General features: G+C 48.8%; 1 long non-coding RNA gene across 2 annotated transcripts in view; it reads right to left on the reverse strand.

Moving 5' to 3' along the window:
* The window catches only part of LOC134911870 (uncharacterized), a 42,280-nt gene extending 38,966 nt beyond the window's left edge, over positions 1-3,314 (reverse strand). The window contains exon 1 of one of the 2 annotated variants that reach the window (XR_010176918.1): positions 2,834-3,314. This is a non-coding gene — a long non-coding RNA (uncharacterized LOC134911870). The remainder of the gene's footprint in view (positions 1-2,833) is intronic. The other variant, XR_010176919.1, reaches the window with a different exon arrangement.
* Between the last annotated feature and the right edge of the window lie 8,769 nt (positions 3,315-12,083).

Here is a 12,083-nt window from a genome sequence, read left to right on the forward strand (position 1 = left end):
GAGGATGCAGGGTGGGAGAGGGATATATTGGGTATTGGGACACTGGGTGGGAGAGGATGCAGGGTGGGAGAGGGATATATTGGGTATTGGGACACTGGGTGGGAGAGGATGCAGGGTGGGAGAGGGACATATTGGGTATTGGGACACTGGGTGGGAGAGGATGCAGGGTGGGAGAGGGATATATTGGGTATTGGGACACTGGGTGGGAGAGGATGCAGGGTGGGAGAGGGATATATTGGGTATTGGGACACTGGGTGGGAGAGGATGCAGGGTGGGAGAGGGACATATTGGGTATTGGGACACTGGGTGGGAGAGGATGCAGGGTGGGAGAGGGATATATTGGGTATTGGGACACTGGGTGGGAGAGGATGCAGGGTGGGAGAGGGATATATTGGGGATAGGGACACTGGGTGGGAGAGTGTTGCAGAGTGGGAGAGGGATATATTGGGTATTGGGACACTGGGTGGGAGAGGATGCAGGGTGGGAGAGGGATATATTGGGTATTGGGACACTGGGTGGGAGAGGATGCAGGGTGGGAGAGGGATATATTGGGTATTGGGACACTGGGTGGGAGAGGATGCAGGGTGGGAGAGGGACATATTGGGTATTGGGACACTGGGTGGGAGAGGATGCAGGGTGGGAGAGGGATATATTGGGTATTGGGACACTGGGTGGGAGAGGATGCAGGGTGGGAGAGGGATATATTGGGTATTGGGACACTGGGTGGGAGAGGATGCAGGGTGGGAGAGGGATATATTGGGTATTGGGACACTGGGTGGGAGAGGATGCAGGGTGGGAGAGGGATATATTGGGTATTGGGACACTGGGTGGGAGAGGATGCAGGGTGGGAGAGGGATATATTGGGTATTGGGACACTGGGTGGGAGAGGATGCAGGGTGGGAGAGGGACATATTGGGTATTGGGACACTGGGTGGGAGAGGATGCAGGGTGGGAGAGGGACATATTGGGTATTGGGACACTGGGTGGGAGAGGATGCAGGGTGGGAGAGGGATATATTGGGTATTGGGACACTGGGTGGGAGAGGATGCTGGGTGGGAGAGGGACATATTGGGTATTGGGACACTGGGTGGGAGAGGATGCAGGGTGGGAGAGGGACATATTGGGTATTGGGACACTGGGTGGGAGAGGATGCAGGGTGGGAGAGGGACATATTGGGTATTGGGACACTGGGTGGGAGAGGATGCAGGGTGGGAGAGGGACATATTGGGTATTGGGACACTGGGTGGGAGAGGATGCAGGGTGGGAGAGGGACATATTGGGTATTGGGACACTGGGTGGGAGAGGATGCAGGGTGGGAGAGGGACATATTGGGTATTGGGACACTGGGTGGGAGAGGATGCAGGGTGGGAGAGGGATATATTGGGTATTGGGACACTGGGTGGGAGAGGATGCTGGGTGGGAGAGGGACATATTGGGTATTGGGACACTGGGTGGGAGAGGATGCAGGGTGGGAGAGGGATATATTGGGTATTGGGACACTGGGTGGGAGAGGATGCTGGGTGGGAGAGGGACATATTGGGTATTGGGACACTGGGTGGGAGAGGATGCAGGGTGGGAGAGGGATATATTGGGTATTGGGACACTGGGTGGGAGAGGATGCAGGGTGGGAGAGGGACATATTGGGTATTGGGACACTGGGTGGGAGAGGATGCAGGGTGGGAGAGGGATATATTGGGGATAGGGACACTGGGTGGGAGAGTGTTGCAGAGTGGGAGAGGGGCACCAGGTGAGAGGGGGGATGCAGGGTGTGAATAGGACATATTGGGGAGAGGGAAAGAGGAAGAGAATGGGAGAGGGGCACCAGGTGAGAGGGGGTTGTGCAGGGTGAGAGAGGACACAGGGTGAGAGGGGGGTGTGCAGGGTGGGAGAGGACACAGGGTGAGAGGGGGGTATGCAGGGTGGAAGAGGACACAGCGTGAGAGAGGGGTGGGAGAGGACACAGCGTGAGAGGGGGGTGTGCAGGGTGGGAGAGGACGCAGGGTGATAGAGGGGTGTGCAGGGTGGGAGAGGACGCAGGGGGAGAGAAGGGGTGTGCAGGGTGAGAGAGGACGCAGGGTGAGAGGGGGGTGTGCAGGGTGGGAGAGGACGCAGGTGGAGAGAGGGGGGTGTGCAGGGTGGGAGAGGATGCAGGTGGAGAGAGGGGGGTGTGCAGGGTGGGAGAGGACGCAGGTGGAGAGAGGGGGTGTGCAGGGTGAGAGAGAATGCAGGGTGAGAGGGGGTGTGCAGGGTGGGAGAGGATGCAGGGGGAGAGAGCGGGTGTGCAGGGTGATAGAGGACACAGGATGAGGGGTGTGTGCAGGGTGGGAGAGGACGCAGGGTGATAGAGGGGTGGGAGAGGAGACAGCGTGAGAGGGGGGTGTGCAGGGTGATAGAGGGGTGTGCAGGGTGAGAGGGGGGTGCAAGGTGAGAGGGGGGTGTGCAGGGTGAGAGGGGGGTGTGCAGGGTGGGAGAGGATGCAGGGTGATAGCGGGGTGTGCAGGGTGAGATAGAACACAGGGTGAGAGGGGGGTGTGCAGGGTGAGAGGGGGGTGTGCAGGGTGGGAGAAGACGCAGGGTGAGGGGGGTGTGCAGGTTGGGAGAAGACACAGGGTGAGGGGGGGGTGCAGGTTGAGAGAAGATGCAGGGTGAGGGGGGTGTGCAGGGTGAGGGGGGGGTGCAGGTTGAGAGAAGACGCAGGGTGAGGGGGGTGTGCAGGTTAGGAGAAGACACAGGGTGAGGGGGGGGCAAGGTTGGGAGAAGATGCAGGGTGATTGGTGGGGGCAGGGTGGGAGAGGAACATATACGATGTTTTTGATTTAATACTAAAGCCTACCAGTAAGTTCATTGTGTGGCTCCAGCGGCGGCAGGAACCGGGTTCACCGTGCACCCCATGTGAGAGCCCGGCGGCGGCAGGAACCGGGTGCACCATGCACCCCATGTGAGAGCCCGGCGGCGGCAGGAAAAAGAACAAGGAGCACCGCGGGAGTCCGGCAGCAGCAGCAGGGACGAGTGCCGGGCGCATCGCACGTGGGCGCCCGGCGGTAGTGCAGCAGGCTGGCCACTTCCTCCGCCTCCTGCTGCACTCAGCTGTCCTGTCCTGACATCTATGCGGCGCCGGCGGCTACGAGTATGCCTGCCAGTGCCGAGGGGATCCTGGAGCGCTGCAGATCGGATCGGTAAAGATCCGACCTGTGGCGGATGGCAGGGGGCCCTTTTAGAAAGGGGGACCCGGGGTACTTACCCCCAGGAACCCCCCCTTAATCCGGCTCTGACGGGAAGGGGTAGACAGGGTAGTACAGGTCAAATACTGTTACTATCAGGATACTGATCGGATTATACAAAATCCTTTGTAGATCACATTATATCATTAATATATAAATCATACAATTCAATGTGAGTGGCTGTGTAAAATTCCAGAAGGCGTATAGAAATATACAATAGCGATAAAGAGGAATGTAACCAGGACGCAAAAATGACAAATGAACATTAGAAACCTAGTTGAAACAAATGGAGAGTCAACAGATATATACTAGTTCTAAGCAGTATTGAAAGTTACCTACAGTATAACTCCTACTCATCCTGGAGTAGTAATAAGAGTCAAGTTGGATATTTTAGTTAAAATTAGTGGACAGTGGGGGTAATTCTGAGTTGATCGCAGCAGTAAGTTTGTTAGCAATTGGGCAAAACCATGTGCAGTGCAGGGGGGGCAGATATAGCATGTGCAGAGAGAGTTAGATTTGGGTGGGGTATATTGTTTCTGTGCAGGGTAAATACTGGCTGCTTTATTTTTACACTGCAATTTAGATTTCAGTTTGAACACACCACACCCAAATCTAACTCTCTCTGCACATGTTACATCTGCCCCCCCTGCAGTGCACATGGTTTTGCCCAACTGCTAACAAAGTTCCTGCTGCGATCAACTCAGAATTAGGCCCAGTGAACAGATAATAGGATCTCAGATGTGAGAGTCTACACTGTTGATAAAGAAATTCCATTTAAGGAAGAATTTCATTACCTGAGTGTGACTACCAAGAAGAATAGACTTTCTATTGAAACATAAAATTTGAAGCATTCTGCACTTCAGTTCCTGAATAGATGGAGATGATTTTTTCGTCCAATGGATCAAAATGAGTTTTTTCGCTATGGTCATTAATAGTTGTGAGGAAAGGTATTGGTAGTTTACCTTTATAACTAAGGGGGTCATTCCGAGTTGATCGCTAGCTGCATTCAGAATCAGAATCAGCTTTATTGGCCAGGTATACTTGCGTGTACTAGGAATTTGTCTTCGGTTTGCTATACAACAGCCAAGTAGGTAACAGGTAAGCAGGTGTGTGTGTGTGGGGGGGGGCAAGTAAAGTTACACAGATAGGTATACCGTAGGAACACAAGTTAGTTACATGTACGTCTAGTCAGTCAATGTTCAGGAGTTCAGCAGGCGGACCGCTTGGGGAAAGAAACTTTTGAGGCTTCTGGTGGATCTGGCGGGGACAGCCCTGTAACGCCTGCCTGAAGGAAGCAAGTTAAACATGCTGTGGCCGGGGTGTAGCTGGTCTTTTAATATCTTCATTGCCCGCTTTTTAGCTCTGGACAAGTACAGGCCCTGGACTGAGGGAAGGTCGGCCCCGATGATCTTCTCTGCGGTTCTGACCACCTTTTGGAGCCTGCATCTGTCCCTCGCGCTGGCGGAGCTGTACCATACGAGTATCAAGGAGCACAGTACCGACTCCACAATCGCGGAGTAGAAGAGGAGAAGAAGCTTCTGCGGGATGTTGAACTTCCTTAGTTGCCTGAGGAAGAACAACCTCTGCTGCGCTTTCCCAACAGTGGCGTCAGCATTGGACCCCCATTTAAGGTCCCGGGAGATTGTGGTCCCTAGAAACTTGAAGGAGTCCACTAGCGATACCACACTGTCAGCAATCGTTAGCGGAGGTGCACTAGATGACTTCTTCCTGAAGTCCACTATCATCTCGACAGTTTTGAGGGGGTGTGCTCGAGGTTGTTGTGGATGCACCACTGGGCCAGCCGGTCTACTTCCCGTCTATAGGCCGATTTGTCCCCATCCTTGATGAGGCCGATGACGGTGGTGTCATCGGCGAATTTGATGATCCTTACTGATTGCGCCTCTGAGGTACAGTCATTTGTGTACAGGGAGAAGAGCAGGGGTGAGTGGACACACCCCTGAGGGGCCCCTGTACTAATGGACCACGCTTGAGAGGTGAATTCCCCCGCTTTCACCACCTGTGTCCTATCTGTCAGGAAGTCTATTATCCAGGAACAGGTAGCTTCTGGGACCCCTAGGCGAAGTAATTTGGGGTGGAGGATACTGGGGACGATTGTATTGAAGGCCGAGCTGAAATCGACAAACAGGACCCTCGCGTAGGTACCAGGAATGTCTAGGTGCTGTAGAATGTAGTGCAGGCCCAGGTTGACTGCATCCTCGACACACCGATTCGAGCGATAGGCGAACTGCAGGGGGTCCAGTTGGGGGCCAGTCACAGTTATCAGGTGATTCAAAACCAGATGCTCGAACGTTTTCATGACCACAGACGTCAGTGCTATCGGCCTGTAGTCGTTCAGGTTCGTGATAGTGGGTTTCTTGGGGACCGGGACTATAGTAGACCTTTTGAGGCAGGAAGGGACTTTCTGTAGCTCCAGTGATTTATTGAAGATCTTGGGGAATATGGGGGCGAGCTGACCCGCACATGCTCTTAGGGCAGATGGTGACACTCCGTCAGGACCCGGAGCTTTCCTGGTTTTGGCCCTTTTGAACAATGCCTCCACCTCTTCTTGTGTGACTTGCAGTGCCTGGGGTTGGCAGTCGGTGTTCGGGGCATCGTAGAGGTGATTGTTTGGGTTGCAGGGGACTTCTTTTGCGAACCTGCAATAAAAGTGGTTCAGTTCATCTGCAAGGTCTTGGTGCATGGCGGTGGACTTTGATTTTTTCCTATAGTTGGTTATGGATTGCATTCCTTTCCATACAGATACGGGGTCATTGGTGGAGAGATCGTTTGTCAGCTTGTCCGAGAACCGCTTTTTTGCTAGCCTGATTCCTTTAGTCAGAGAGTTCCTAGTACGGTTGTATAGTGCTCTGTCACCGCTGCTATAGGCCTCCTCTTTGGCTCGACGAAGTTGCCTGAGCTGGGCATTGAACCAGGGCTTGTTGTTGTTGTAAATGCGGTAAGTCTTGGTAGGTACACACATGTCCTCACAGTAGCTGATGTAGGATGTGACAGTGTCTGTCAAGTCATTCAGCTCGGTTGCCGAGGCTTCAAAGACCCCCCATTCCGTGCAGTCAAAGCAGGCCTGGAGCTTCATCTTGGCCTCATTGGTCCATTTCTTAACAGTCTTAATGACAGGCTTAACTGCTCTCAGCTTCTGTGTATAAGTAGGGAGTAGGTGGACGAGGCAGTGGTCAGATAGGCCGAGTGCAGCACGCGGGATAGACCGGAAGGCAGACTTGAGGGTAGTGTAGCAGTGATCAAGGGTACGCCCTTCTCTAGTGGGACACGTGACTTGTTGTTTGTACTTAGGTAGCTCCTTGCTCAGGTTAGTTCTGTTGAAGTCACCCAGTACTATAAGCAGAGAGTCTGGGTGTTTTTGTTCTATGTCGGATATACATATGGCCAGGTGGTGCAGGGCTTCGTTCGCGCAGGCGAGGGGGGGATGTACACTCCCACAAGGACAATAGAGGCAAATTCCTGGGGGGAATAGAAGGGGTTGCAGTTGATACTCAGCATCTCCAGGTGAGGGCTGCATGATTTGCCTATGATCGTGACATTGGTGAACCATCCGTCGTTGATGTAGAAGCAGATGCCACCACCCTTCGTTTTTCCTGAGAGAACCTTGGAGCGATCGACCCTGAAGAGACTGAAGCCCGGCAGAGACATCGGGTTGTCCGCAATATGGTCGTCCAGCCACGTCTCCGTAAAGCAGAGGACGGATGACCCTGTAATGCCTGACTCTGCGCTGCCCAGAAGGAGGGACAATTAGTCGAACTTGTTTGCCAGTGAGCGCACATTCAAAAGCAGGATCGCGGGAAGTGCAGACCGGTGCCCTCGCCGCCGCCACCTCACTAGGGCGCCTGCGCAACAGCCTCTTCTCTGAGTCCAGGTCCTTCTACTAGGGCCGACATGAGGGCCTCCGTCATTCTCTTTCCGGGGCCGGTGATCCATCCGCCAGTCGCCACCTGGGCTGCGGGGGGCGCGGCCGCTCGGTCATCCACTTCGGTGTCCACAACGTCTGCATCCTTGCCACACAGGGCAGCAAGGGCAGCGAGGGCCGCTGATCCGCCCGCCGACGGGCCCGAACGTGTGGTAAGCACCTCGGGAGCGCTCCAACTTAGGAGGGCTTCCCTGCTGTATTTGGTCACCGGTGGGGTAGACAAGGGCAAGGGGAAACAGGTATTTTGGCTGAGCTGCGTAGCTCCGAGGCAGCCATCTGCGGCGCCATCTTAGACTGTAATCGCTATCATCGTTGTTGCTGTAACCTATTTCTGCTCCTTAATACAATGGGTAGAATTGAAACAAGTGATACTGTAAATAAAATAACTGCTTTTTCTGTGGCTGATTTAGTCAAAACTAAAAGCAGCCTTGTGGTGAGGTGTTGGAATTCAATTCCTGTTGTGTAGGTGTGAAAGATCTCAGTATGAGAGGCCTTTGAAGTAAATTTCTTGTGGGGGTAGTGTCCTTTGGAATGGCTCTTGCAAATTGAAGTGAGCAGTGACCCTTCAGTGATTCAGAGCCTGAATATGCTGTATATTAGTTGATTAATGCAAGAAGTCAGTTATTTTTTGCTCAGAGAACAGAGGTGAATGATGTCTAAGTGAGGGGCTGGATGGAGCCAAATGCTGGATGGAGCCTCAGCGATGAGGCAAAAAAACGGCACTTCTGCGCATGCGTATGCAGCGCAATGCGGACGCGTGATGTACTATTACAACGAACAGTGTAGTTTCACACAGGGTCTAGCGATGCTTTTCAGTCGCACTGCTGGCCGCAGAGTGATTGACATGAAGTGGGCGTTTCTGGGTGTCAACTGACCGTTTTCAGGGAGTGTTCGGAAAAACGCAGGCATGCCAGGAAAAATGCAGGCGTGGCTGGGCGAATGCAGGGCGTGTTTGTGACGTCAAAACAGGAACTGAGTAGTCTGAAGTAATCACAAGCGCTGAGTAGGTTTGGAGCTACTCTGAAACTGCACAAAAAACCTTTGTTGCCGCTCTGCGATCCTTTCGTTCGCACTTCTGCTAAGCTAAAATACACTCCCAGTGGGAGGCGGCATAGCGTTTGCACGGCTGCTAAAAACAGCTAGCGAGCGATCAACTCGGAATGACCCCCAAAGTTTCCAATCTGTAAAATTCACGCAAAGAGAGGCCTTTGGATCAGGAGAGTGATGTGAGTTATATAACGTGTTTATATAAAAAAAACTTTATTCCAGAATCTTTGAATTTTACTACAGGACCAAAGAGTATGGGTCATTAGGTTGACCACACTTAGGTCGACAGTCATTAGGTCGACCACTATCGGTCAACATGCATTAGGTCGACATAGTCATGAGGTCGACATGTACTAGGTCAACATTGATAAAGGTCGACATAAGTTTTTGTTAATTTTGTTGGTGTCGTTTTCTTCGTAAAGTGATGGAGAACCCCAATTAGTGCACTGTGTCCCCTCGCATGGCTTCAGGCAAGGTGCCTCGCACCACTACTGCCTTGCTCGGCAAAGGTTACTATTCCCAATCGTAGTCCACGTGGATCGGAAAGTATGAAAAAGTTCAAAAAATAAAAAAAGTTTTTTTTAAAAACTCATGTTGACCTTTTCCCATGTCGACCTACTACATGTCGACCTAGTGACCATGTTGACCTAATGCATGTCGACCAATAGTGGTCATCCTAATGACTGTCGACCTAAGTGTTGTCATCCTAATGACCGTATCCCGGACCAAAAGCAGTGACCTTTTTTTGCATCTTTCACGTTGCTTTTCGGACAGGATCCCGTTTCAGATTGTACCATGTATTTGCGTGACGCAGGTGCTATGTAAATCCTATGTAACGTCTTAAAATGGACTTCTTGTAAATAAGCAGATTGCAATAATTTAGAAGTGGTAATATAATGCTTAAAAAGGTGGTCAGGATGGGACATGGCGAAAACATCAGAATGCCAGGAGTCAATCAAGAGACGTGTAAAAGTAGAAGACTCTGGTATTACGATTCGGTTATAAAGAGGAGAAGTTTTATATTTGAAGGTAAGTGATGCTTTGAGAAGAGGAAGAAGTTGGTCTTTATCAGAAGTGATTGGGCCAAAGGTAGGAAGAGAGCAAATATAATGACGTAGTTGGAGATACATAAAGAATTGACTGGTAGGGAGATTATATTTGTTGCATAGAGTTTCAAAAGGCAAAATCAGGCCACCAGGATCAAAAACTTTTATGGTGAGACTTAGGGGTATATTCAATTGAAGTCGGATCCATTCCGACATTAAGTTGTCAGAATGGATCCGACCTGGGCTATTCAATGTCATCTCAATTCGACCTTTTTTTTTAAATTAATACATTTTATTGAATTTTCAAAAGAATTGTGGTCATTTTAAATTATTGCAATAAATGAGCCACACAAAAAAAACAAAACATACAGAAAATATAATAATAAGACAGAAGAGTAGAAAATATCTTAATATCATATTGGTCATTAGCCAAGGCGATAATACTATCCCCTTTCACAATTCTGTCAGAACATAATGTACATGTTAGGATAAAGTAAAAGACAACAATCAGTCAAATGGCGAATTGTCGCAACCACTTTGGACACATATGAAAACAAAATAAAAATCAGGGGGTTAACAAACATAAAAGGGAAGAGGAGACGGGAAAGAGGGGGAAAGGGAAAATCAGTCACCAGAAGTCAGGTGTTCCATCTTGATCAGGCTAGTGTAGCCAGAAGAAACTTAAATAAATAAATTTTCAACCAAGGACAAAAGTCATGTATCAGTAGAAAGTCTCCTAAGTAAGTTCCATGAAGTATTTTCAAATAATTGAAGAATATGGTTCTGCGAATGCTCGTCTAAAATATTAATAAAATATTCCGATTTATGATAAAAAATTTCAACTCCATGTTCAATATCAGGCATAGTAGTGCGTCTATCATAATATAGTATTTGTAACAATTTGTGTTTGACTTCCGATAAGGAGGGAGCAGTATGGCGAGTCCAATGAATGAGAATGATTTTTTTCGCAACAGTAACAATCGTAATTAGCAATCGGAGTTTTGATTTCTTATTGGGGCCTAAATCCCAATGTTTTAAATTTCCACAAAGACATGCTAAAGAGTCAGGGATTACAGTAGAAGAGAACATGGAATTGATTAGTTGGATTAATTTGTTCCAGAATTTTCTTATTTTACCACATTCCCAAACGCAATGAATAAATGTAGCATGAGACATTGAGCATTTAATACAGGCCCCGGTTTCTAGGGTTGTCATATATCTCCTTTGAGCAGGGGAGATGTACGCTCTATGTATCATTCTAATATGGACTTCTTGTAAATAAGAAGAGTGTAAAAATTTTAGGGAAGTGTCATATTGAGAAATTAGGTCTGGTAATAAGCTGATACTAGGGACGTCTATGGACCATTTCTGCAGAGAGGATTCCCAATAAGATGAGGCCGATAAGGAAGCCAAGGGTTCATACAATAAACTAATTTTGTACTGTACAGAGGGGAGAAGTTTAAGAAGAGAAGTAAATGCTGACACCGTATTGTCTGCGGTCGAAGGGGCGGGTAGGGATTGAATGTAATGACGTGTTTGGAGGTACATATAGAAATGATGAGGTGGAATAGAAAATCGGGATTGGAGGTCGGCAAATGAGAGTAAGTTGCCACCAGGGTCGAACACTTTTGCTATCGAGGTCAGGCCCTTCTCTTTCCACTGAAGAAAAGAGATATTAGATAGTGAAGGGGGGAAAGCAGGGTTCCCCCACAGTGAAGTGTATGGGGAGTAGTTAGGATTAGCGTGAAATTTCTTATTTATAATAGTCCAGGACCGATATGTGTCCATAAATAAGGGATTTTCTTTAATAAAAATCAGAATATCAGACAATTTAGAATGCAGCAGGGCATTTGGAGAATAGGGAGTGAATAACGCAGAATCCAATTGACTATCAGTGTAAGAACTAGTGTCGAGTAACCAATCACTGATATAACGGAAAAATATAGCATTAGAATATAAGGCTAGGTCAGGGAAGCCTAGGCCTCCATGTTTACGGGGCAGTCGTAATTTGGTATAGGCTATTCGAGGACGTTTCCCTTGCCAAAGAAAGCGGGAAAAGAGAGAGTTTAAATTTTTAACATCTTTGGTGAGAAGTCTAATCGGCAGCATCTGCATTACATAAAACATTTTTGGAAACAAAACACTTTTTATGGCTGCTATCCTGCCTAGGAGGGAGATGGGTAGAGATGTCCAGTTGTCTAAATAGTTTTTAATCTTGGCAATGATTGGGATTAAGTTTAGTTTATAAAGATCTGTTAAATCTGCTGATACATGGATACCCAGATATTTAATAGGGGAGTGAGAAACCTGAAAGGACTGAAAAATAGGTAGTGATTGAAAATATGAGGGTGGGCCAAGGATAAGGAGAATTACTGATTTGTCTAGGTTGACTTTATAGCCAGAAATGGAGCCAAAAGAGGAAATGAGGTTTAGGACAGCTGGAAGAGAGGATGTTGGATTAGAAAGGAAGAGAACCACGTCATCTGCGTATAATGATATCTTGAGTAGTTTAGAACGAATAGCTATCCCTTCAACTAGAGTTGAGTTACGTATTGCAATCGCCAATGGTACTATGGCTATAGCGAATAAAAGGGGGGATAGAGGGCAACCCTGTCTTGTTCCACGAGAAATAGTAAAGGATGAAGAAAGAGAGCCATTGCAGGAAATTTGTGACTGGGGGGAATGGTATAGAGTTTGGAGAATGGATATGAAAATGGGGGGGAAACCAAATAAATGTAGAGTGGTGAAAAGGTAATTCCATTTTACTAAATCGAATGCCTTTTCGGTGTCAAAAGAAACAATCATCCTAGGGGGAGTAGAATTAGGAGA

The sequence above is a fragment of the Pseudophryne corroboree genome, chromosome 4 (assembly GCF_028390025.1).
Source record: "Pseudophryne corroboree isolate aPseCor3 chromosome 4, aPseCor3.hap2, whole genome shotgun sequence".
Classification (NCBI taxonomy): domain Eukaryota; kingdom Metazoa; phylum Chordata; class Amphibia; order Anura; family Myobatrachidae; genus Pseudophryne; species Pseudophryne corroboree.